The following is a 25,066-nucleotide window of genomic DNA, read 5'->3' as shown; positions in this document are numbered from 1 at the left end:
GCGCGCGCGCGCGCACATTACACTTTGAAAACAAGGTTCTGCAAACCTGAAACATGAAGTATTTATCTTTCGGAGTTTGCCTTGTTTTTCTTAACATGATTTCCATGTACCTGACTTTCCTGCAAACGTCATAATTTTGTTCATTCTGCATGGGTGAATAAAATTCCAGTCTTATCCATTCGCATCTATCTGGGAAAGGGGTATTAGCAGATTACTAGCCATTCTTGGTTATAGCTTCGAGGCAAGCAGCAGCTAGCCCTGTATAGATTACATGAATCATGAAGAAGTGAGGTCAGGGGGTACCAGGTGCTGCAGCGTTTCCCAGAAACAGTCTAGGCATCAAGTGCATCAGTGGAGCAAGCTAAGTCTGGTAGGCAGGGGGTGGTTACAAGGCTGGCTAGTGCTGTGAGGTCTCCAAGGGACTTCCTTCCCTGGACAGAGCACCAGATGAGGTAACAACCATCCAGAATCAGGAAAGCAGACATACTTAGGAAAGCTAGCAAGCTACCTCTGTTCCTGAACCATCCTTGCAGGAACCTCTAATGACAACTGTCCAATCATGTTTTGTTGAAACAGGTTCCTTATGGCAGAGTAAATATGGAAGGGTGGATTGACAGGTGAGAATCATAGACTGATAGTGGCTGAAGTAGGACTTGTTTGCTTTGGCCACTGGGTGTTCAAAGATGTGATACAGGCAGGACATGAGGCCAGCTGGCAAGACTATCATCTGGCACTTCCATGGCTATCGTGACATGTGCTTGTCCTATGACGTGGTATCTTTTCAGCTGGACTTTAGAATGAACACACATGGGCACACCTGAGCCTAGGTGTCAGTGAGGAGCCAAGGCCAATTGGACCAGAAACTTCAATCTATGAAAATAGTTGGAGCCCAAATGGAGTCATCCATGAGCAATCCTAATGAAAATGGATAAAGAAGCCATGAAAGAGGGTTTGTCACACACACCCATGCCTGTGAATAAAAGTACAACAAAGACTTTCTGAATCTACAACCCTGCATAAAGCCCACTGAAATCTTACACAGGAAATTATTCTGGGTGGATGCCTGTTTATTGTCTACCTGTTCAATGGTGGACAGACATCACCTCATTACCAGTCTTTTCATACTTGGATAATTGTCTCAAATAGTACACACAGCCTCATTTTCTCTTGCTCACCTGGGTGTGTCTGTGGGTTGTCAGAGCCTGTGTATCCTGGATTCTAATTTTTCTTCTGTTCCTGATCAAACTCATTTCTCTGTAGAGCCTCTCTCCATGTCACCATTTTTGGTTGACAAAAGCCCAGTCTAGATCATTCAATTTGCATTCCAACTGCAGACTCACAGGCACTGTGACAGATGGCTATATTTTGTGACACTAGATTTTCCGTGGCTTGTTATGCAACATCACTGTGAATAAGACTGCCAATGTTGAAATGGGTTTTTAGAGGGGTTCTTGTTGGGACAAATCCCAGAATACATGGTTTTCTGTGTGTAGCAAGCAATCTGTTCCATCAGCTGCAGGAGGTGGAAGTGACTTTTGAGGGCAGGAAGACAGTGAACAGCCTGTGAGAGCCTGGAAAGCCTGGAAAGTGTCCTTGGTCGTGCAGAGCAGGGGAGGGAGTGTTGGGTAAATGTTCAACTCTTGAGCTTCTTGCTGCAGGCAGCATTTGGCAAGGGGTCCCCAAAACATCTGAGTTCAGATAAGAACTGCCTACCTTTATAAGCAGAATTTAAAGGTGGTATGGATTGCTCAGAAATTGCATAGTTAGGAAAGTAAGATTGATCTGTCCAAGACTGTGATATCAGTTTAAGAAGAAGGAAACTTGGCGCCTTCTATAGACACAACCTCAGGGAAAAGCCAACTTGACTGTGTGGCTTAAAAGCCCTTTTATCAGGACCACTGATATCACCAAGGTGGTGCCAGCTAAATAACTCTTGTTGGCAATAAGTGCTCCAAGGAAGATAGAGGGTGTGGCCCTATAGGAACCTGATGTGCCCAAATATTTACAACCAAGGCAGAGAAAAGCAGTATCAAAGCGAAGTGTAGTGATTAGTGTTGGGAATGGAACCAATTTTGTAAGCAACCCACAATTTTCCTGAGAGCTAGTATTAGCCAGCTTCTGTGGTGCTGTGTTCAGATACCTGAGGAAAGCATTTTAAAGGAGAAAATGTTTGTTTTGCTTGTGATTCCAAAGGTTTTCTGCTATTGTAGCAGGGATGGTTAGGATGGGCAGAGCAGATACTATGGTGGACAGAGGACAGGAATATAGGAAGATGCCAGGGCAAGTTATAATGCCCAGGACATGCCCTACAACCTACCTCCTGTAGTGTGGTCTCACCACCTATGTTTCAGGATTTTCAACTAACTCCATCCTATGCATGGTGAATCCATGGAAGGTTGAATCCTTCCTTAGGTCAGAACTACCATGATCTAATGAATCCTAGGAACTGCCTCCTTGACATCTCAATCTTTTCATGGTTCCTCCATCCCTTCAAGGTCACAATTAAGATCCACTATTATAGGCTGTATTCATGGTAGTGTGAACAAATTACTCAAAAGCAAGTAAGAAGGACCACTGCACCAATGTCATTGCACACTGGAGAGTCAGGCATGGTAACTACTCAGTCACCAGAAATCACAGATTTCCAATGCTCTTTTCAGATTTATAGGGTAGTGAAAAAGGTAGGTTCTCAGATGGCAGAGCCAAGAGTCATGAGGTACAATGGTGAGAGCCGCTCCTGTGTGGCAGAGCAAGCATCTAACAAAAGAAAATTCCTAATCATGGGGTGTGTTTTGTTTTGTTACTTTGGGAGTAGTTTGTCATGTGATAGTGAAAAGTCTAGAAATGCTCAAATTGGCATGTACAAGGGGACACATGTAACTCACTGCAATAGAGAAGCACAGTTATTTCTGCCTGTATTTGAATTTCTTTCTTTTTTTTTTTTTTTTTGTCTTTGACCTAGAACTCGCTAAGTAGCCAAAGATGACTTGAACTTCCAATATTCTTGCCTCCACCTCATGATAACCAAAATTTTAGGCAATCCCTATGACACTAGGCTTATGTGTTGCTGGGTTCCAACTCAGGGCTTCATGCATCAAGACAGGTGCTCTATCCATGGCTCTACATTCCAACAGCATTTGAGAATTTCTCTTCTTTTTAAATTCAGCTTCTAATACCATGTATACATGTGTCGTCTCTTTAGTATTTGAGTATAACTGTGTTGCTAAAAGTCTGTTCCTCTGAATTTGGAATGTGGCAGGTGGGGTGGGAGGGCAGAATCTTATCTACTTAAGTTCATGAATAAAAGAAGCCTCCAGTGTTAGGCTTGTTGCTAGGACAAAAGGCCTTGACAAAGACAGCCTAAGGGAAAGGGTTTGTTTTGGCCTTCAGTTTCAGACACCAAACACGGTGGGGAAAACATTTGAAGTCCAAGTGTGAGGCAGCTGTTCAGATCATATTCACAGTCAGAGAGTAAAAATAGACATGTCTATTCAGCTAGATTTCTATTTTACTTCAGTAAAAGTGGACCATAAACTTCTGTTTTGAGCAATTGATAAGTAATGGTATCATTGACAGAGATGCAGAAGTGGGTTTTTGAGGGGCTGTTTATCATAGTTCATACAGGGTCCCAGACCCTTCAGTGACATCATCCATGGCTAGGGTTGGTTTCCTCTCTTATTAACTTGATCTAGGAAACCACCCACAGACATGTCCAGCATTTGTCCCCACTGTGATTCTGTACCCTCTCAGGTTGACAATTGAGATTAACCAACTCAACAGGGTTTAATGTGGAACACAAGATCCTGGGCTGAGTTTGGAAGATAGGTTGGCAGCAGTGGGTGGAAGTTAGCATATTGTACATGTAGGACTAATCAAGAGGACAGCATGGTCAATCAAGCTCTGAATCCCAGTTCAGACCTTCTAAACAGAGATGGGACACACTTCCTGTTCCTTAGTCCTCTAATACACTTGGCATGAGACGGTAAGGAGTGCCTAGCAGAGTCTGGAAACCTGTTCACCTAGTCAGGATTCCTCATTTGTGTTTTTGTCATTGCCACGAAAGTGTCCCTTTGCCAGCTGCCACTCCTCCAGCACATACAGGAAGCAGGCTGAGCCCCAAACACAGAGAGAAGACTACAGATGGGTCCACAGCTTAAGGCCAGCCTAGACCCTGATGGGCATCCAACCTACTAAACCATGAGAATAAAATGATGTTTACCACCATATGGGACTCAACTGTGGAATGAGGGGTTAGATAGCATTGCTGTGGAGGTGGCTGGCTACCTCAACCATGGTTCCCACACCTGCCCCTTCCCAACACCCATCAAGTATTGACTGAGAAGAAGAAGAGGAGGCTTAAATTTGTTGGATTCAGGATGGATGTGTGGATGGAGTAGAAAAGATGTTCAGATAAGTGCGAGAACTCTCAGAAATGTAGTGGTGATGTCATGGCTGGAAGTAGAGTATCTAGGCAGCTGCTGGTGGGTTGCTAGTTATCCTAGCCTATCAATGAATAAGATTTACAATCCCCTGTGGGATGCCTTTGGTGGTAACATTGGTACTATGGTTTGGATAAGAGTATTTCCTAGAATTCTCATGTGTTGGAGGCTGGAGAGATGGTTCTGGCAGTTCAAGCACGCACACAGTAGAACCAAAGGTCTGTAACTCTCCAGTTCCAGGGAATCCAGTGCCTTATTTTGGCCTCTATGGTCACTGCACACAAGTGGTGCACATAAACTCATGTAAATACACTTGCAGACACCTAAAGAGGAAATAAAAAGTGTAGAAGACAATTCCAACACTGTGAGGTTCAGAGATGAATCTTTGGGATAGTGACTCCATTGTGAGGGATCTCAGTCTGCCAATGATTGATCCACTGATGGAGCCACAGTCTCATGTATTATTGGTGAGGACGTAAATTAGGAGATGGAGCTTCAGAGAGGAAGCAGACCATTGGAAAATGTCCCAGAAAGATAATCCTTGTGCCCTGCCTCTCAGTCTGTCTTTCCCTGTCTCCTGGTTGTGGTGAGGTAGACTACTCTCCCCCATCACGTCCTTTCTGCCCTTATGCACTGTTTTACCACTGACCCACATCAGTAGGGCTAAGTGACCATGGACTGAAATCTCTGAAATAAATATGAAATGAAGTAAACGTATGTGGGATGGTAAACCATGTCACGAATCTTGGTGGGTAGAGCTGGTTGAGACCCTACAAACTCACACCTGAGATGGTAGGTGCCTCCTTGCTCCCTGCCAGACTCCTGGCCTGGAACATGTGCCACACTTCCCACATCAGGAAACTCGACTTGTGGTCATGTAGGCCCAGAACAGAGTTCTCCAAGCTAAGAAGGTACCTAGAGGCCCTGAGGGTTTAGCCAATAAGCTTCCCTTCCCAGACATTCCTCCCTGCAAAAGGTATATAATCTCAGGTCCACCCTGAGAAGTTGGTACAGTATACATCCATTTTCCACGACAAACAGTCAAGAAACAGTTTAGAACCATGGACTGTCTCTTTCATCAAGAATCACCATGGAGAACTTGGAGGGGGTCTTTGACTACTGAGGTGCAGCCTAAGCCTCCTGCAGGAGGCCTCTCTGTGCTTCCAGCCACAAATGTAGCCAAGTGCCAGGCGTGGTGGTGCACACCTTTAATCCCAGCACTTGGGAGGCAGAGGCAGGTGGATTTCTGAGTTCAAGGCCAGCCTGGTCTACCAAGTGAGTTCCAGGACAGCCAGGACTACACAGAGAAACCCTGTGTCGAAAAACGAAAAACAAAACAAAACAAAACAAAACAAAACAAATGTAGCCAAGCTAAGGACAATTACTGCTGAGCTAAGCCATAGCTCCTCTTTCCTCCAGGCCCTGGGCCCCCACAGCCTTACAAATTCAAATATTGTAAAACTTTTCACTTTAAAAATATTCAGTCTCTTTTAATATCCAAAGTATCTGTAAAACTCCCAAATCTCTTTTTCAAAATTTAGAGTCTCCCAGTTGTGGACTCCTGTAAAATAAAAAATAAATGAACTACCTTTTTCAAGAAGGGTTGCAATCTGAACAAAACAAATCTAAACTTCAATAGTAACAACTCACTGTCCAGTGTCTGGGATTCACTCAGGATCTTCTGGGTTTCTCCAAGAGGTTTGGGTCACTTTCTTCATCCTCCATGACAAACATGGCTGTCTTCTAGGCTCTGCCTGGCTCCACTCCCCAACAGCTGCTGTTTTGATGGTCATTCCATGGTACCGGCACCTCCAAAATGATGGGGTCTCTGATTCACTGGGCTGTACTTGCATAGAGTCTCTTATAGGCTCTCTTCATGATGCCAAGTCTCAACTTCTCTGCATGACCCCTTTAATCCTGGGCCTTCAATTGCCACTGAAGCTGCCCCTTTACCAATGGCCTCTCCTGGCCTCTCACAGTGCCAAGCCTCAGCTGCTCTCCATGACCCCTCATGCCTTCAAAGCCAGTATCACCTGGATGACATTTACACATTACCAAGTCTGGCTGTCAGCATGAGGTACAACCTTGGCTGCCTCCAGAACACAGCTACTGTGTGTTGATTCCAAGGAAACGCTTCCCAAAAGATTTCACCCCACTGAAGCTTGTCTCTTCTTAATCACCACTAGTTTCTCAGCTCCAGTTAACCGCCATCCACTGACCCAGGAAAGCAAAGGTTTTATTTCTATGGTTCTCCTCTCCTGCTAATCCTAGCTGATTCTTTAGCTCCAGCTGACTGGAACCACAGATTCTCAACTCAAAATAGCAAAAAGCCTTGATAGACTTTAAATAACTCAAAATTCACTTTAGAACAGTGGTTTTCAACCCGTGCATCACAACCTCTTGAGGGTCAAACAACCCTTTTCACACAGGGGTCGAATATCAGATATCCTGCATATCAGACATTACATTACCGTTCACAGCAGTAGAAAATTAGTTATAAAATAGCAATGAAAATAACTTTATGGCTGGGAATCTCCACTACCCGAGGAACTGCATTAAAGGGTCACAGCACTATGAAGATTGAGATGCGCTGCTTTACATCTTCACAAGCCACGCCTTCTTTGTCTGCATTTCTCTCAACACTCTTTTTTTTTATTCCCCCAAGCTCCCACAAAACAGATCACAAAACTTTGAGCATTCAATGTCTTTTCTTGCACAAAGTTCCAAAGTCCTTACACAACTTTCCCCAAATCAACAAGGTCAGGTCTGTCACAGCAATACCCTACTAACCTGGTACCAATTTCTGTCTTAAGGTTACTAGTGCTGTGATGATCCACCTTAACCAAGGCAACCTGGGGAGAACAGGGTTGATCTGGCTGTGCTTCCTGTTACTGCTTCACCATCAGAGGAAGTCAGGACCGAACCTCAACAGGGGATGCGGTGGAGGACCTGGAGGCAAGAGCTGGTGCAGAGGCCATGGAAGGGTGCTGCTAACTGGCTTGCTCAGCCCTTAAGACCATCAGCCCGGGTGTGACCCCACCCACAATTGGCTGGGCCTTCCCACATCAATCTCTAATTGAAAAAACGCCTTACAGGCTTGCCTGTTCTTATGGAGGCATTTTCTCAATTGAGGTTTCCCTCCTCTCTGATGAACTTGTATCAAGTTGACATAAAACTAGCCAGCACAGTAGTGTGTGTGTGTGTGTGTGTGTGTGTGTGTAAAGTTCTTAATTAACTGTTTAAAAGCTGCATTATGGAGGTATGTTCTGAGTCAGCCAGCCTTGTTCTGCTTCAGATTTTCTGGATCGTACATTTACTTCTGATTAGTAGCAGGCAAGAGCAATTGGAACTTTAATACAGGGGTCAAAATTTCCTCTTAATATCCAATGACTATCTGGCAGGAGAGTTTCACATACAGCGTTATGATGCTAAGATGCTAAATGGCATTGTGGTGAACATCAGAGGTTCTCAAGCCCACCCATCGGCCATGACGGGGATGTCATGCTGGGCTTAGTCATAGACAATGGCAGGTATCATAGAGGTGCGTAACTATGGAAAATGCCTGGAAAGTGAACTGAAGCCACAGGGAAAGAGTGACCGACTGGAGGGGCCTAGCACTACTCGGTGGGGGCAGGCGGCATGAGCTAAACCCAGAATTGAAGCATGCTGAGTGAGCACTTAGCAGATCACAGCCCCTGATTTACATCCCCACATTCCATACACCTATTGGAATCCTTAGGAGTGGATTTCTCTCTGCCTTCCGAGTACCTGAATGCTGAATCTTCCAACAAGGGTGGAGGAGAGGACAAATGGGTGTGTAGTTCTTCCCTGGGTTGAAACAGTCTCTGGAAGAGGAAGGGAGCAGACTTCCAAGGCTCATTGAAGTCACAAGACTAACAGCATCCCCACCCCACTCTCAGAGGTCCTGTAAGAGGGAGGGGAGGTCTTCAGTGGTGCAACTGCCTGCAAGGTGCTCATGGGATTTCAGTGATTTCAGGAGCAGTCAGCCAGCCTGGGAGGCTCTGTTGAGGAAATATATGCCTGGGAGTCCCCCACACCCCTGTAAGTAACCCAAGGGAATGCGACTGTGACTCCAGCAGCAGCCGAGGGAATCATCTCATAAGAAGCTGTGAAGGAGAACAACAAGTAACAAACACATCCCAAAGAAGGTGAAGCAGCAGAGGGTGAGAGTGAGGCAAATAGAGGCCCCCCAAACCAGGGTCTTAGACAAGACAGGACCCCAGCTCTGAATGCTGAGGCGCCACAAGTAGGAGGCCGCAGGGTGCTGGGCAGCCAAGATTGCTACAATTCCTGTGAAAAATCTATGAGAAGGACAAGTTCAGGGTCAAACCGAGGTCTGGGAAGTAACTGTGGCTGCAAGTTCACTAGAAATGAGGAGTCAATACATAATACATAAGAGTCCTCACACGTGGCCATACACAGGCAAGTGTGTAAAACAGTGAAACAGGTCGGGGGTGGAACTCAGGAAAGCATTTGACTGGAACCCGGCAGTTCCTGGCTCAAGACTGTCATCTGCAAACTCCTACTTTCAAATGTTTCCCTCAGGATACTTCTGTTTGGCACATGAAGGGTTCTGCAAATGGGACATAACAAAAGGAGGAGAGGCAAGGAGTGAGGGCCATTGCCTGCCTCGGGTGCTTGGTGCAGAGGTTCTTCATCACTTTCTATGTATGGCTTGCCCACTAATCAGGTGTGTTTATTTAGGCACGATTTTAACCACTGTTATGTCTTCCACATCTATACCATGGGGGTGGGGGTGGGGGTGGGGGTGGGGGGGTGGGGGGGTATAGATTAAACCAGTATCTTCACATAGTTTGTGAGTCAGAATTGTCTTTAGAGGTTTTTTTTTTTTTTTTTTTTTTTTTTTTTAAATGTGTCCCCTGGTCCCCTTCTCAGAGAGTCTAGTTTAACCCTTAGGTGTTGATAGGAATTTTGCTTTTGTCTCCCCTAACTTTGCTATATATAAATGGTCTGTTTAGCATCCAACACTTTGAGTCTGACTTTTCCGTGTGGGTCTGAAAGATGTTCTAGCTGTAGACTTCCAGTATTTAATGCCCCTGCCTCAGCTGAAAATGAAGGTTACTTAGTTATTTTCTACTGCTGTAACAAAACTGCTGTGAGCTCACATCTTAATCTTACAGTCATGAGGCAGAGAGCGGGAGCACTAGGGAGAGCCTGGGTCTTTGGAAACCTCAAAGCTAGGCAGTGACACAACCTCTCTCAGCAAGGCTGAACCTCCTAATCCTTCCCAAATAATTCCTCCAACTGGGGACCAAGAATTCACATATATAACCCATGTGGGCCATTCTCATTCAAACCACCACAGAAGGGAAGTGGGTACTGGTCCTGAGAAGGTGGCAGTTAGATGTGCAAAGGTAGAGGCTCAGGCCTGGGCCTCATAGGAAGAAGCCGATGATGGTAAGAACTGACAAATGCATGTGTCACGGCTGTGTCAGTCAGGAAGTTGCCATGCAGGTTTAGAAGACCTATGAGACATAAGCATGAAGGTGGGGGTATAGCTCAGGGGTAGAGCATTTGACTGCAGATCAAGAGGTCCCTGGTTCAAATCCAGGTGCCCCCTTGCCTGAATCTATTTTGGATGACAGAGAGTAAAACTCCTGACATAGACATTAACAGAGTCAAATAATGACTTTCATTGCCTTCTCTAGCCTTCCCAGTATGGCCCACTGAACTGTGTTCCACTTGTGTTCCAAATCTTTCTCAGGCCTGGTCTGTGTCCTTACCTCTGGTAGGAGTTAACAAAGGGCTGTGAGGCCATCTGGGTCACGTGCATGCTGTGGCATGACTGCCCTTTAAGTTAGTAATCATGGGACTCAGTCACTGTGGCGAGTCCAGCCTAGAAGTTGACATTCTTCTGGGAACTCTTCCTTATCATCCCCACCCCACAAGCAGCTCATCCTACCCTCACTATAGGGTGTTTCTTACTCTCAGCTTCCAGTGGACTTAGCTTAGCCTCCCAACACACCTATGGAAATATTTGCATCCATGGCTTTGTCCCCTATTTGTGCTAAAACTCTGAAGAACAAGAACGATGTTTTACTATTTCTATTTCTGCATCCTAGATGGTAGGGACCAGTGCCTGAGAGGCTCTGTGAGTGAGTGAATGAGTGATACGGATTAAGGAGCACCTCTTGAGGCTGTGGAGTATCTAGGCAATATAAGTGGTTCACTATGACCTAATCCAACAGCTGTTGTCCTGACTGCTGCATGGGGGTTTGGAGGAAAAAAATCACAGTAGGGCAACTTTCTAGATGAAACTCTGGTGCCCTCACAACCCCCCAAGGCAGAGGAACCTCGGCAACTAGGTAAGGCTGAGAGGGGGAGAACAGACTGCCGTACAGAGCTTTCCAGTCCTCAGAGCCTGCAGAGAAGCCAACAGACTATAAGACCACAGTATTCTGGGTGTGGTGTTATGGATGAACAGGTGATAATGGGGGAATGTACCAAAATGGGGGTGTAGCTCCTTGGTAGAGCATTTATCCACAGATCAACAGGTCTCTAGTTCAAGTTTAATACCCCCTATTTTTTTCCCTCAGTGTACAAAATATCTTGAGTCTGAGATATGCCCAGTGGGCCAGGGACTGTTTCTTCATTGGTTTAGTATGGGTGGAGACAGGATCTTGCATCTCATTAAGAAAGACAATAGTAGCAGATGTGCTGAATAGGTGTGTTAGTCATGGCTGTTCAGAACAGACAGAAGTGAGGGGGCATAAATAAGAGTGTTTTTGTGTCTTTACAGAGAGGGATTTTAACAAGCAGCTCACTTAGCTGTGGGGAGGACAAGTCTCATGTTTCAGAGCAACCCCATGACATGGAGACTAGGAAGAGGTGACATGAAAGCCAGTAGGCTGATCTCCTTCCCCAGAGACTTCAAGTCTTTCCTCTTACAGCATCAGCTGGTGCAGGTGACTACCCACCTTACAGACAGTAGTAGGGTTTACTCAAAGTCTACCGATTACAATATAGGTCACGACAAAACATGCTTCCACAGACAACTCAGTTGTGCTGGGCCAAACATCTATGCATTGTGTTCTCTCCAAGAGGGCCATATAAAATGATCTTGTGCAACAGGTAATTGACTAAGTTCTTCCCACGTGTGCTCCTAAATCAGACTCTGAGTGCTGAGTAAGTTATACAGGGGTGGGTGATTTTGGAATCATCCCAAAGGAGGCAGAGCTCAAGCAGCAACAAAGGCCAAGGCTGAGGCGGGTATTTATTGAGCAGCTTCAGTGGCTTGTTGACCCCTGCTTCCCTTGAGTCCTGCAAACTTCATGAATCTAAGCCATCAGTTTTCTATGTTGAGGACATCGGTAACTTCTATGGTTTCACTTTCCTTGTTGAAAAAGCAATGGCTAAGAAAGAGTGAAACTTCAGGGATGGCAGTGTGGATTTATGAGAGCACTGGATCAAGTCTCAGCCAAACCAAGGCTCTATGTCATCTCTGTCAGCCAAGCCAGCCTCTACTGTCTGGAAGCCAGCCAGATGGATTAGGGACTTGCTCTGCAGTGGGAGATTGCCCTTACCTCACATTTGGAGACCACAGCCAGAGCTCAGATGAGACTACTCCAGATGCATTCTTCTCGAACTTCTGTAAGCTGCAGACATTCCAAAACCATTTTAACCAGTTAATCAACAGCAGCAAATTATAGAGAGCATGTGTAGAGGGGCAGTTTTTACAAATTTTATGAAGTTAGATGAGTACAAATTTATATCAGTCTGATCAGTTTTTATGGCTACACCCAATTGCCCTTATATTTAAAATGTCACATCTGGAACAATTTAAAAACCTGTTGTTCAGACCTTCATCCACAGGTGGCCAATTCAAATGTAGCTCAGGTAAGATGGATTTCCTAGTGTAATGTAGAACGAATCCTTAGATTGTAAGGATGGGAAAACCAGGGGATAGATTGTTGACTGTGACTCTCTCATCTAACCAACAGCAGTGACTCCCTTCAGACCCATACTTGAATGATTTTAAAGACACCGTTCCTCAATTTCTGAAGGAGAAGAAGGAGAAAGAGAAGGAGGAGGAGGAGGAGGAAAAGAAGAAGAAGAAGAAGAAGAAGAAGAAGAAGAAGAAGAAGAAGAAGAAGAAGAAGAAGAAGAAGAAGAAGAAGAAGAAGAAATATTCAGCCATGTGCTGTAGATTTTCAGATTTCCCCATCAGAATCCCCCAAAGCTTTTAGCTGTTTACCTGACAACTCAGTCCTGGAGATGCCTACATTGTGTTGGGATGACTAGAAATCTAGTGCCTCGGTGAAACTTTTAGAGGTCCAGTGCTTTGAGGAACCTCAGAACATTCTGTAAGAAAACCCAGCATTCTGCATTTTCTGTCTTAACGCACTTCTGAGAGAGGAGTTTGAGAGACTACATTGACTACTTTGAGACGATGCTTTGTGTTTTCTGTCCCTGTGGGGCTAATGAGTCTCTGACAGATGGAGATAGCATGTGACATCTCTGACCACTTTTGGTAGTGAACCTATTAAATGAACTCCTTTTGTGAGTGTATCTCATTCCTTGATCGACACACAGCCTGGGACCGTTACTTTGCCTGGTAACCTTGATGTTACAGCTTGCTCTCATTTCCTACCCCTAATGTGGTTGCACAAGCTCAGGAGCTGTCCATGGTCTGCTGGGATGACGCATATTCCCCCAAGCATGCAGATGTTAAGGTATTGTCTGCTGATGCTTAGCATTGTTTCTAGGCTGTATTAGTTACTTCTGTGTCACTATAACTATTTTGTCTGACAAAACTAGCTCACTCACAGGATGAAATACTTATTTGGTCTCATGGATTCAGGTATTCATGGTGGGGAAGGCATGGCAGAGTTCATGCAGACAGGAGCACTTGACAGATCCAGACAATGAAGAGCCAGAACAGGTGCAAACTTCAAAGGCTCACCCTAGTGATCTGCTGTCAACTAGACTCTCTCTCTCTCTCTCTCTCTCTCTCTCTCTGCCTCTCTGTCTCTCTCTCTCCTTGGATTGGATATTTTCTTTATTTACATTTCAAATGTTTACCCCTTTTCAGGTCTCCTCTTCAGAAACCCCCTATCCTATCCCCCCACCCACTCACCCACCGCTGTCTTCCCACCTGGCATTCCCCTACATTGGGGCATTGAACACCTTCAGGGCCAAGGGCCTCTCTTCCCACTGATTTCCAACAAGGCCATCCTCTGCTACATATGTGGCCAGCACCATGGGTCACTCAATGTGTATTCTTTGGTTGGTGGTCCAGTCCCCGAGAGCTCTGGGCAGTCTGGCCTGTTAACACTGTTGCTTCCCTCCATGGGGCTGCAAACCTCCTCAACTCCTTTAGTCCCTTCTCCAACTCCTCCATCGGGGACCCCCAAGCTCAGTCCAATGTTTGGCTGTGAGCTTCTGCCTCTGTATTTGTCAGGCTCTGGCACAGCTTCTCAGGAGACAGCCATATCAGGCTCCCACCAGCAAGCACTTCTCAGCATCCACAATAGCATCTGGGTTTGGTGGCTCTATATGGGATAGATCTCCAGGTGGGGCAGTCTCTGGATGACCTTTCCTTCAGTCTCTGCTCCACACTTTGTCTCCATATTTTCTCCTGTCAGTATTTTGTTCACCCTTCTAAAAAGCGCTGAAGCATCCACATTTTGGTCTTCCTTCTTCTTAGGCTTCATATGTAGACCCCATCTCTTAAAGATCCTAAAAACAGTGCCACCAGCTGTCAAACAAGTATTCAAATAATGAGCTCATGGAGGATAATTAAGATCCCAACCATAACATTCAACCCTTGGCTCCAGAGATTTGGGGCCATTGTATAATGCAAAGTGCCTTTTCCAAATTCAAGACTCCTTAAAGTCTTAATGACTCTAATTCCATTCAAGAGTCCAAGTCCAGGTGCAATCTCACAGCTGTGAGTTTCCATAAAAAATAGCATGTTTCTAATACATAATTGCACAAAGTAAACACTGTAATTTCAAAGGGAGGAGGACAGCAAGCCCAAACTGCACAGGGCCAATGGTAAACACCATGGCTCCATAGCCAGCACCTAGAGCACATGTTGGCAACATCAGAGCTACACTAGGCTCCAATAGGTTTCTCTTCCCAAGCATAACCTTGATCTTTATAGCATCCATGGCCTCTCTTGGACCAGCTCTACTCTGTGTCTGCAGGCTTCCTTGGAAGACACCCAATGTTCCTGCTGACTCTAATATCCTAATGTCTCCATTGCAGCTCAGGCTTTATCTTCACAGCTTCACACATCAGCTTCTCAGAGATCTGACCATGCTAAATATTGTCTTGTCTCAAAGGCAAAATTCATCTTTCCTTAAAAAAATATGGGTACAAATTTCCATGACCCCATAACCCTTACCTTCTGCATGCTTTAAAAAATTAGAACCATGGATGATGTCAAGTTCTGCTGCAAGCGTGAGTGGTAGCTGAGCCCCTTGAGGACTGGAATCTTCTGAGTCTAGTCAGCTGAATCCGGAAAGCTCATCCTCAGGCAGTTTCTTACCAGCAGGACACCACATTGGCTTTCTCTGTTCAAAGGAAAAATCTTCCCAAGGGCTCTTCAGTTTTATACCTTGAAATCTGTGAGCAGCAGGGTCTTGTCTTGAAACCACCTTTCCTATAGTTTCAGTACAAAGCATATGCTTTCTTCTTTACATAAAACTATTTTGTTTCTGCTGAGAGAAGTATATGCATGCTTAGAATGTATTTTGATCATATATACCCACTTCCAACTCCCCCAAAAACACCCCCAACATATCCCTTTCCCACCTTTATGCCCTCTTCTTTGTTTTTACAGTAACACATAGTCTAGACAGTGTTCTCTGGATGCAAATGGGTGTGTGGTCATCTACTAGAAAAAGGGCAACCTATCCATTGCCACAGCAAAAAAGAAAAGTGACTCTCCCCTATTTCCATAATTTCCATCAACTGCCAGGTAGAGGTGGGGTCTTACAAGCCCCTTCTTGGTTTGTGCTGGGATTCTGGCTTGTGCAGGTACCCACAGCTGCTATGCACTCATGAGTGCAATGGCCATGCAATGCCCAGGAGACAGCATTTCACAGCTCTCCTCCCCTCCTCCAGCTCTTCTGTCTATCCTCTCTTCCACAATGCTCCCCGAAGCTTGGGGAGTTCGAGGCTGAGATAGATGTACCACTTAGGGATGAGTACTCTAAATTCTTATTCTTAGCACTTTGGCCAGTTGTGAATATCTGCAGTAACTGATGCCTACTGCAGGGTGGAAAAGGCCAAAGGCCTTCTGCAACCAAAGTATAGACATAAGTATTTAGAAGGCAGCTTGACAGTATGACTCCATGGTAGGTTCTCCCCTAAAACCCATGACATCCTCAGCCAGGGGCTCTTGGGCAAGTTTTAAGTACCAGCATTCCCTCCTGTGGAGCAGGCCACAAATCCATCCAGAAAGTGATTGGCTACCCCTACAGTCTGCCTTCTTCTCAGTGGTACTAACCTCCTTAGCAACCATGGCTGCATTGTCTACTCTTGCTCTGAGACTAACTGTGCTCACACTCTGTGTCAAACTACAAGGGTTTTGCTGCTGGTATCTCGTCTTCTACTTCCGGTTTGGCCCTAGTTCTCACAGTAAGTCTGGTTAGTAGCAGTTGGCATTCACTGGGCCACAAACTGGATGCTACTCAGCCTTACTGTTTCCTCCATCAACTGAATTCGTTCACTTTTTAATTTAAAACTTTACTTAAAATTTCAGGACATGGTCAAAAAATAGATTAAATTCCTCATTAGAGGGTAATGCAAATGGTGAGAGGAGTAATTTGTTCCCATGTGCAAGCTCCTGAGTAGGCCTCACTGTCTGCATTTCTATGGCTCAGTCCTGACTTAGGGCCTTTTAGCAGCTATGTCTCTCCAGGCTGCTCCCTGGCCCTGGTGACCGAAGGCTACAGATGGCAGGGCTTTTGAGGAGGGGAGCCTGCTACCTGTTTTGGGGACAGGCTGATGAGTTTCTTCTGACTCAGGGCTGGAAGCTTTGCAGGGCATCTTTCCTGAAGTGGCAATACTGGTTACAAGGGATCTAGGAGTGGTTTTAGAAGTGAAACACATTAATTAAACTTTATAGTAGCAGGTGGGTGTGTGGATCATGGGTAGAGCATTTGACTGCACATCAAGAGGTGTTTGGTTCAAATCCAGATGTCCACTATTTGTGTCTAGTTTTTCTCTTCTTTTAAAAAAACGTGTGACTTTCAAGCTCTCCTTTCTAGTAGATATCATGAAAAACATTATGGCCTTTTCTAGAATCAGCAAATGGTGGGCATAATTATAATGATTTTTTGTTCATTACTTTTCTTCCTACTGTGCAAAATACAGCTTACGAAGGAAAGATTTATTTGAACCCATTGTTTTGGCCCATCATACTGAGGAAGGCATGGTAGAGTTGATGACAGCAGGAGCATCAGGGAAAATCCAGAAGCAGGAAGCAGAAAGAGTGGACTTGGAGATGGGGTGGGGGGCATACTATAACCTTCAAGCCACCACCCAGTGGCAGTGACTGCCAGTTAGGAATTGTGTATCAAAAGTCTTACAACCTTCCAGAATAGTTCTCCCATCTGAGGACCAAGTGTTGAAACCTATGATGCATCCACAAAACTTTGACGTTCTGTTCCTGCCTCCCACAGGCTTGTGGCCAGGTAATTATATAAAGAACATTCAATCCAACTTCAAGAGTCCTCGTAATCTTAACAGGTCCAACAAGTCCAAAGTCACTTCTGAGATCTAAGACAAACTCTTAGTTGTAAATCAAGCGCAGGTTATGTAGTTCTGCCATACCATGGCACAGAATAAACATTCCTATTCTTAAAGGAAGAAACAGGAGGACAGCACAGAAACACTGGACCAAAGGAGTATCAACACCAAGGAGGTCAGCCATATTGCCATTCTATGTCTGCTTGGCGCAGGCACAGATCTTTCAGCATGTTTTGTCCTGCTATGCATCCACAGAGTTTTGCCAGAAGAGTCTTCAGCCCTATTTCAGGGGCCAAACAGCTTGTTCTTGAAGTCTCCTTATAGTCAAGGATGGCAATATCCTCCTGAAAGGGACTAGTGGTATGATGTAAAGTCTGCAAACTTTCTGGCCAAATACCTGCTCTGGTGTTGAGTAGGTCTGAGGCCATAGGATGAGGGAAGAAGACTATGGAGGAGCAGATAAATTAAAAAATCTGAAATTCTATTTACTGGTTCTGTGTAGGGATCCCAGACAGTATTAAGGAAGAGAAATATCAGATCAGATAAAGGAGGCTTTAGGAGAATCTCAAAGATAAGGGAAAACTTGCAGCCAAAATAAAGAAGTCTACCAGAGACCAAGCTCAGATAGGAACCACAGTACTAAATAGTCTTAGAATGAAGGAGGCTACCTGGTTATTAGTGCTAATAACCCAAGGTATGTCAGCAAGAGGGTATAGCATTTGACTGCAGATCAAGGAGGTCCCTGTTTCAAATCCAGGTGCTCCCTAATAATTGTATCTTTTAGCTCCCGAGTCAGCTATGCACCCCCTCAATATTCTAATTCTGAGAGACAAGAGATAGATAAGGACAGCTCAGCAAGGAACAGACCCAGAGGGCCTTGTTTGTCCCTGTATTCCCCCCCTGTCTTGTGACCTGAGCCAGACCTTGATGGTTTATGTGACTAGCAAGCAGAATCTCTTACAGAATGACCAGCAACTCTCTTTCATCCACCAGTGCCAAGACCTGTCTATCATGAATAACCACATCCTGTGAGGCTTTTGACCATCAGGACCTCTGTTATATGAGTTTGAACATGACCTTGAAGTTTTGTGACCTCTAGGTATACCTTGTGGGTAAGATGCATGTTTAACATGTGGTTTGAGGGGCCTAGGCATGCACTCAGCAGCAGGGTGGGGTGGTGTGGGGAGTCTTCTTCTTAATTGAGAAGCCCCTTGGGAACTGCATTTGGATCCTAATGCAGCCCAATCCCTGTTCTTCCAAGGGTGCTGACCTGCTAAAATAAGGCCTCCTGAGATTGGTTACCAGGCTTGGCATCAGGCTCCCCACAAGGTCAGCCCAGGAAGACCAGTTCCAAGAATGTGGCCTTAGGATAAAGAAAAGAAAAAGCTAGAAGATTGGTAAAGAACACAATCCCAGCCACTGGTCTAAAAGGTGATAGTGGAGTGAATAGAGTCCTGGATGGGAGTAGCAGGAAGTCATGCCATGCCAGCTGGAGATGACACCAAGCTAGTGCATGCCCTCTGCTGGACACAGGAAGAGCATGCGCTAGGCAGGACAGAGGAGATCTATTCAATGGAAGGTTCGGGAGGCAGCTGGTGATGGGAAGAGGAGTGGTTTATATAAAGAGGGTAGGCCACAATATGGGGCCTAAGAATCGATAAGAACTAAGGGTTGACAGAAGAAGCCCATGGTGATTAAATAGCACCAGTGACAGAACTTGCTTGAAGTGAGCTCCATCTTGATGGAAGAGCGTTTAACTACTGGTCAGGAGGTTCATGATAGAAGTCCAAGGCCAGTTGTGTATGTGTGTATGCCTGTCTGCTTGCCTGTCTGTCAGTCTCCTTTGAGGTATAATGAAACTAAGTAAACTAAGTCTTTAGGCCATTTCATAAGAAGGTTCAACCCACCAAGCTTTAGAGATTTGAACAGCAGGTAGCCAGCAGGTTCCAGGCTGGGTTGGTGGAGAGAGCCCAAATTGGGATACATTCCCAACTCTATTTTTAAGAGTGAGTATGTTTCAACATGTCTCATAATCATGACCTTTTTTGAAGTCTTCACTATGGGGATCAAACAAACTTGGAGGCTCCCAGTTCCCACTGGGATCATGGGAAGATCTTGTTAAAAATGAAATAAAAAACTCACCACCACCAAAGAAGTCCTTGCCCTACTCAGAGGCAGGAGCTATGAGATGGAACCTGTAAATCTTTATTCCCATTCAGGCATGCCCTCCGTGGTCAGCATCTCCCTAATTTGAAACTATGATGGATGGCCCAGTAGGACAGCCATGTCTCACATTCATCTGCAAGTCTTCCTAGGAAACATCTTTGGTGTTCCTATAATGTCTGCAGCTGTGGACTATTGCATATAGAGAACACAAGGCAGTAGCAGAGTCCTTAGGTTGTCATTAGATAGTGAGATGAGCTTTTAAGGACAGATCAAAACTTTAACTCATCTTCTTGTTTCTAGTTATTGATCTGGGGGTATGACCCAGGTTTACTTTTCTTGCCCATGATTCTTAACTGCTAGCATGCAGGACAGAGGGAAAGAGACCAAGAAGTTCAGGTTAATGCTGTGAGAACCCCTAGGTGACTTCCATCACTACCTTACCCTGGGCATTTGTCCTAGAGAGCCTCCTAGAACCCCCTTCCCAGGTCTGGGTAGGGGAAGGCATAAGTGCATGTGGCCAGTAATCTGCAGCAACCCAGGGAAGGAGCTCCAGCCACAGGATACAGACCCAAGGTCCAGGGCCTCTGACCTACAGCCTGGCATGGTGGAATCAGAAACCTGGGAGCCACTCCATTGCAAGGACATGATGCTCCAGCCCAGGAGGCAGGAGAAGAGGTGATCAGCTTCATCTGTGGATCACCAGCATCTCTCTGGGAGCTTTTCAACAACCCCAGAGTAAAACCTGAGGGCTAGCAGAAGCAACGATTCATATCTTATAACCTCTAACAAGTGCATTAAGTCACCTGAGTGATATCAGGCCTGCGCTTCGGCTGTGGATTAGAGTTTGATGTGCTTCATTGTTCTTTTCCAGAGCTCCTGAACTACAAGTAAAATGATTCAGTGACAAAAAGTAGGGGGCACCTGGATTTGAACCAGGGACCTCTTGATCTGCAGTCAAATGCTCTACCCCTGAGCTATACCCCCATTTGTATATAGCTTCTTGTTAGTATTTTTTTTTTTTTAATCTGGCACTGCACCCAGCCTGCCTATGGGTTTATATTCCACTGTGGCCTCCCTGATTTCTAGAAACTAGCAATCACTCTTCACTACAGCTTGCCTTCCTTTGTCTTCAACTTTATTTAACCTGTCCTACTCAGTGCTCCATTCCTCAGAATGTGGTGAGGGCATCAGCCTTGCACCTGGAAAAGACACCTCATTGTAAGAGTCCTTAAAATCACACACTGGTAAGGACAAGAATAGTTTTCAAAGTAACCTGACACTGAGCACAGAAGAGCCTTCTCCACACTCCATGGCTTTGGGAAGGTGTTTTTATTTCACTTGGTCGTTCATTCACTCAGCAAACATGGAGCTTGTTACGTGTCAGTCCCTGCTCATGTTATGGACTCAGGGATGAGGAAGACATTTCTTTCTCTCAGGAGAGAGTTTCCCGGTAAATGACTGAGGAAGTCAGTCTTCAGACTCATGATGACATTCAGAAGAAGACTTACCTCATGGTTGGCTGACAGAAAGATCATGTAGAGCTATTGATGTGATTAATATCTAAGTTGTCCCAATGCTCTCATAGATCCGCAACACCATCCCTCAAGTTCATGTCTTTCTTAACTACTGACCTATTTTCAGCAAGAAAACCAGGGAGATGATAGATGCCATTGACACAGAAACCAGGCAGCTGAGGATCAGTCTTTTCTCTGTCTTCTGTCTTTTGCAGTAACTGGAGGCCAGCAAGCATAACATTTCAGCCAGAAAGGGCTCTGTGTTTTACCCTTCGTGAGGATCAGGGCATGCAATGTGACATTCGAGCATATCTATGCTAAATCTGCAGGCACCGGTGGTACCCTCCAGAAACTGCAGAGTGGTCTAGGGGAACTGAGGGCTAGTGTCACTCACTTTGTTCTGGAAGATCTGGGAGTCTCCATTCCATCCTTAGAGCCTACTGGATTGTGGTGGTTTGAATGTGAATACCTCCTACAGGCTTATGCATTTGAGTGCTTCGTCCCTAGGTAGTGGAACTGTTTGGGAAGGATTTGGGGGCAGGGCCTTAGTGGAGTAAATGGGTCCTTGTTGGGGAGGTTTGTCACTGGGAGTGGGCTTTGGTTTAAAAAGCTCACACCTGGCACAGCCACCCCCAGCCCTGCACCCTGCTTTCAACTCTCAGATTAGACGTGAGCTTCTAAACTACTACTCCAGTGTCATGCCTGCCACTGTGCTCCCCATGGACTCACCATCTCTGCTTCTTTTTTAAGTTGCTAGGTCATGATGTCTCTTCACAGCAATAGGACAGAAACTAATATCTTTGGGTCCAATGAGGCCAGATGACCAGCCTTGCTTTATGTACTGCCATGAGAATCTTTCTTGTTACCAAATCTGATTCTAGCAGCAGTACTTTGTTTAAATAAAAGCCTATCTGTGGATAAATAACATGGAAAGCCATCATTGGAAGGATGGCAAAGACAAAGATGATGCAGGAAAAGAATCAGGACCTAAGGAAACATGACACCAGGACTTCAGCCAGCCTTATTGCCCATCAGAATGATACAGTGAACACTGGCCTCAGGATCTAGCCTGGTGCGTGAGTCAGCCAACTCCAGGATGTTTCCAGTTCTCCACCTCTCTGTGTAACTTACTTAACATTCACAACCTTATTTCGAGGTACATCACTGATAAGCTTGGGCACTAGCTGCTGTGTTGAATAATTCATGCTGCCAGTTGGTGAGGCTGTAATATACCAGATGGTGTTGTGAAGACACTTTTTGTTGATACCCAAATTTCATTTGGAAGACTTTAAGCAGAGTCCATTAGCCCCTGCAAAGCAGGTGGGCCTTCTGAATCAGGTAAAGAAAGGCCTGGGAAGAAAGAGTGATATCCCCAAAGGATTTGACCTCACACATTCCTCAGATTCTGGCTACCATGTTGCCTCTTTCAAGTCTTTATCCTATATTCTGCCTTGCAGAAATCAGTCTTTTCTACCCTGCAACTGTGCAAGTATTTCTTAGAATTTCTCTGTGTGAGCATTCAATGCCCACAATTTACACACACTGTCTATCAATTCTGTTTTCTCTGTATAGCCATGATCAATGTACCCAGTTCAAACATCTGTCACTGTTGTCTTCCTGAACTAGAGGCAAGCTCTGCCTCCACCAGAATGGAATCAATGAAAACTAGCCTCAGGCCTACAAGAATGACTAAGTTTCAAAAGACTGGGGCTCTCCTGAAGGGCATACAACCTACTCAGTGTTCATGGAGAGAAAAGTAGGGGGCACCCGGATTTGAACCGGGGACCTCTTGATCTGCAGTCAAATGCTCTACCCCTGAGCTATACCCCCAACTGCTTATATATGTCTAATAAACATTCTAAACCTTCATGCCACTCCCTGACTCACCATCTGGCATGCATACTTGCCAGTCTTCTGTCATCATCTGCTTGCTCCTAGGATGCCCAGCCCTGAGCTGCCTTTGTCCACCTCACTGCCACTTCCTCCTGGCAACAATCATCATCATGCCCTAGTTCCCAGTTGAGACAGGGGCATTAAGTCCTGGAGGTCTGTGCTTGAGTGTCTTCCAGACTCACCTACAAGATTCAGATGTAGAGGTCTGAATGTTCAACTGAAATCTGGCAATAAATGGGGGCAGGGCTAGAGAAAATCGTATCTTAGGTCCCACCTAAGAACTAAACCAGACTCTCTGGGAAGGGACCAGAGGATGACCTGTATCTTAGACAAGCTCAGTGGATGCCTCTGACTCAATGACAGTTTGCAACTTGTGATTTAATCTGCTTCCTTCTGTTGTAGGGAAAATGGCAATTATTAAAATCATGCCCAAACAAAACACCTGGGTAGTGACCAGACCATACAGAGAATCCACATTTATGGTAAAAGGCCTCTGCCCCAAACACCCCAGCGCAGAGGATCCTGGCTTCCTTCTTCTCTCCTTCTTCCTCTCTTATTTCCCATTTTCAGAAAGCTTCAGATGCTCTCATCTGACTTACACACCCCCCGTTCTCACTGTTGGGATTCACATCACTGTGCTGTGCTTTGCACACAAAGACCCACATGCATTGTGAGGCTTCCTCACAAAACGTCAGATAGCCACAATGGACTGACCTCTTTATGATGGGCCTCTGTTTAACCTTGAACTTACACTGTCCTTCCTAGCTCTTATGTTTTGGGGTATCCACTAAAAAAGACCACTTGGACATGGGTTTAAGGCAATAGAAAGTTGTTATTAGCCAGCTAATGACGACACTGGGTGTTCAGGATCTCAGTATAGCCCCAAGCCTCTCTCAGGATGAGCTTTTAAGCACAAAAAAATATTCATGTCCTAGGTTGACATACTTCAGTTAACAAGAACAGTTGGCCAGAAGCAGAACTACAGAAGCCAACAGGCAGGGTTAGTACATTTAGAGTCTTAGTTAGGGTTTTACTGCTGTAAACAGACACCCTGACCAAGGCAACTCTTAGAAGGAAAACATTTAATTGCTTCAGAGGTTCAGTCCATTATAATCAAGGCAGGAGCATGGCAGTGTCCAGGCAGGCATGCTGTGAGAGGAGCTGAGAGTTCTACATCTTCATCCAAAGGAAGCCAGGAGCAGACTGTCTTCTACGTTGCTTGGAGGAGGGTCTCAAAGTCTACCCCCATAGTGACACACTTCCCCCCAACAAGGCCACACCTACTCCAATAAGACCATGCCTCCTAATAGTACCACTCCCTGGGCCAAGCATATTGAAACCACCACAGATACTTTCTCATAACTGTGGGCTTTGGATTAGATCTTTGTTTTTATTTTGTCAGGTGGTTCTGTCTGCATGCCAAGTTTTATGGCCTGAAAGGACTTCCATCATAGAAGGTCTGGAAGACTGTTACACTTATAGAAATCATTCCTGGTTAGCATCCTAGATTCCTCTTCTGGACAGTGTAGAGCCTCAGTTTGGAGAACTACTGTTCAGAGCTAAAGCCTTGCTCTCCCTCTTTCCTTCCTGGAGTCTTGTCTACTTTAAAGGCTCTCCTGTTCTGTGTCTCACTCTGGCCTCACACATCCTTAGGGATTTGTTGTCTATGTCTATTCTTGAGTCTCTAATGTACTATACTATCTTCTCACTCTTACACTATAAAAATTGATCAGCCAGTTCCAACTGATTAGACATGTGTGGTGGTTTGAATGAGATTGGCCTCCACAGGCTCATATATTCACATGCTTAGCCCACAGCTGATGAACTATTTTGAAGGACTAGGAGGTGTGACCTTGTTGGAGAAGGTGTGGCACTGGAGGTGGACTTTGAGGTTTTGAAAACCCTCAGCAGGTTCAGTCTCTGTCTGTCTATCCGTCTGTTTGTGTCTGTGTCTGTCTGTCTCTCTCTCTTTCTGGCAATCAGGATGCAGATCTCAGTTACTTCACTTAGGACCATGCCTGCCATTATGATAATGGACTAAGCAACCCTCTGAAACTAAACCAGCCCCCAATTAAATACTTGCCTTTATAAGAGTTGCCTTGGACATGGTGTCTCTTCGCAGCAGTAGAACAGTGACTGATAGAACATGCTATTTCCAACCATGAGTTTGCTATCCTATGCCCCCAGTGGTCCCTCCTATGTCTGAGAATTTCACTTATACCCTGAATATATATTCTGAACTCTTTGGATCAACTAAAATCCCCTCTTCCCCCAATTAGTACCCAATGCACCTAATTTGGGTGCCAGGTATAG

General features: G+C 45.2%; 2 non-coding genes across 2 annotated transcripts; one reads left to right on the top strand and one right to left on the bottom strand.

Moving 5' to 3' along the window:
* Positions 1 to 9,969: 9,969 nt before the first annotated feature.
* Trnac-gca (transfer RNA cysteine (anticodon GCA)) lies at positions 9,970 to 10,041 on the top strand. Its single transcript has one exon. It is a non-coding gene; the product is annotated as a tRNA-Cys (tRNA).
* A 12,577-nt stretch (positions 10,042 to 22,618) lies between these two features.
* Trnac-gca (transfer RNA cysteine (anticodon GCA)) lies at positions 22,619 to 22,690 on the bottom strand. Its single transcript has one exon. It is a non-coding gene; the product is annotated as a tRNA-Cys (tRNA).
* Positions 22,691 to 25,066: the final 2,376 nt, after the last annotated feature.

This window comes from Mus caroli, unplaced genomic scaffold, assembly GCF_978045245.1.
Source record: "Mus caroli unplaced genomic scaffold, Mus_caroli_1 scaffold_7, whole genome shotgun sequence".
Lineage (NCBI taxonomy): Eukaryota > Metazoa > Chordata > Mammalia > Rodentia > Muridae > Mus > Mus caroli.
Note: the sequence above shows the minus strand (reverse complement) of the source record. Positions and strands in the feature narration are given on the sequence as shown.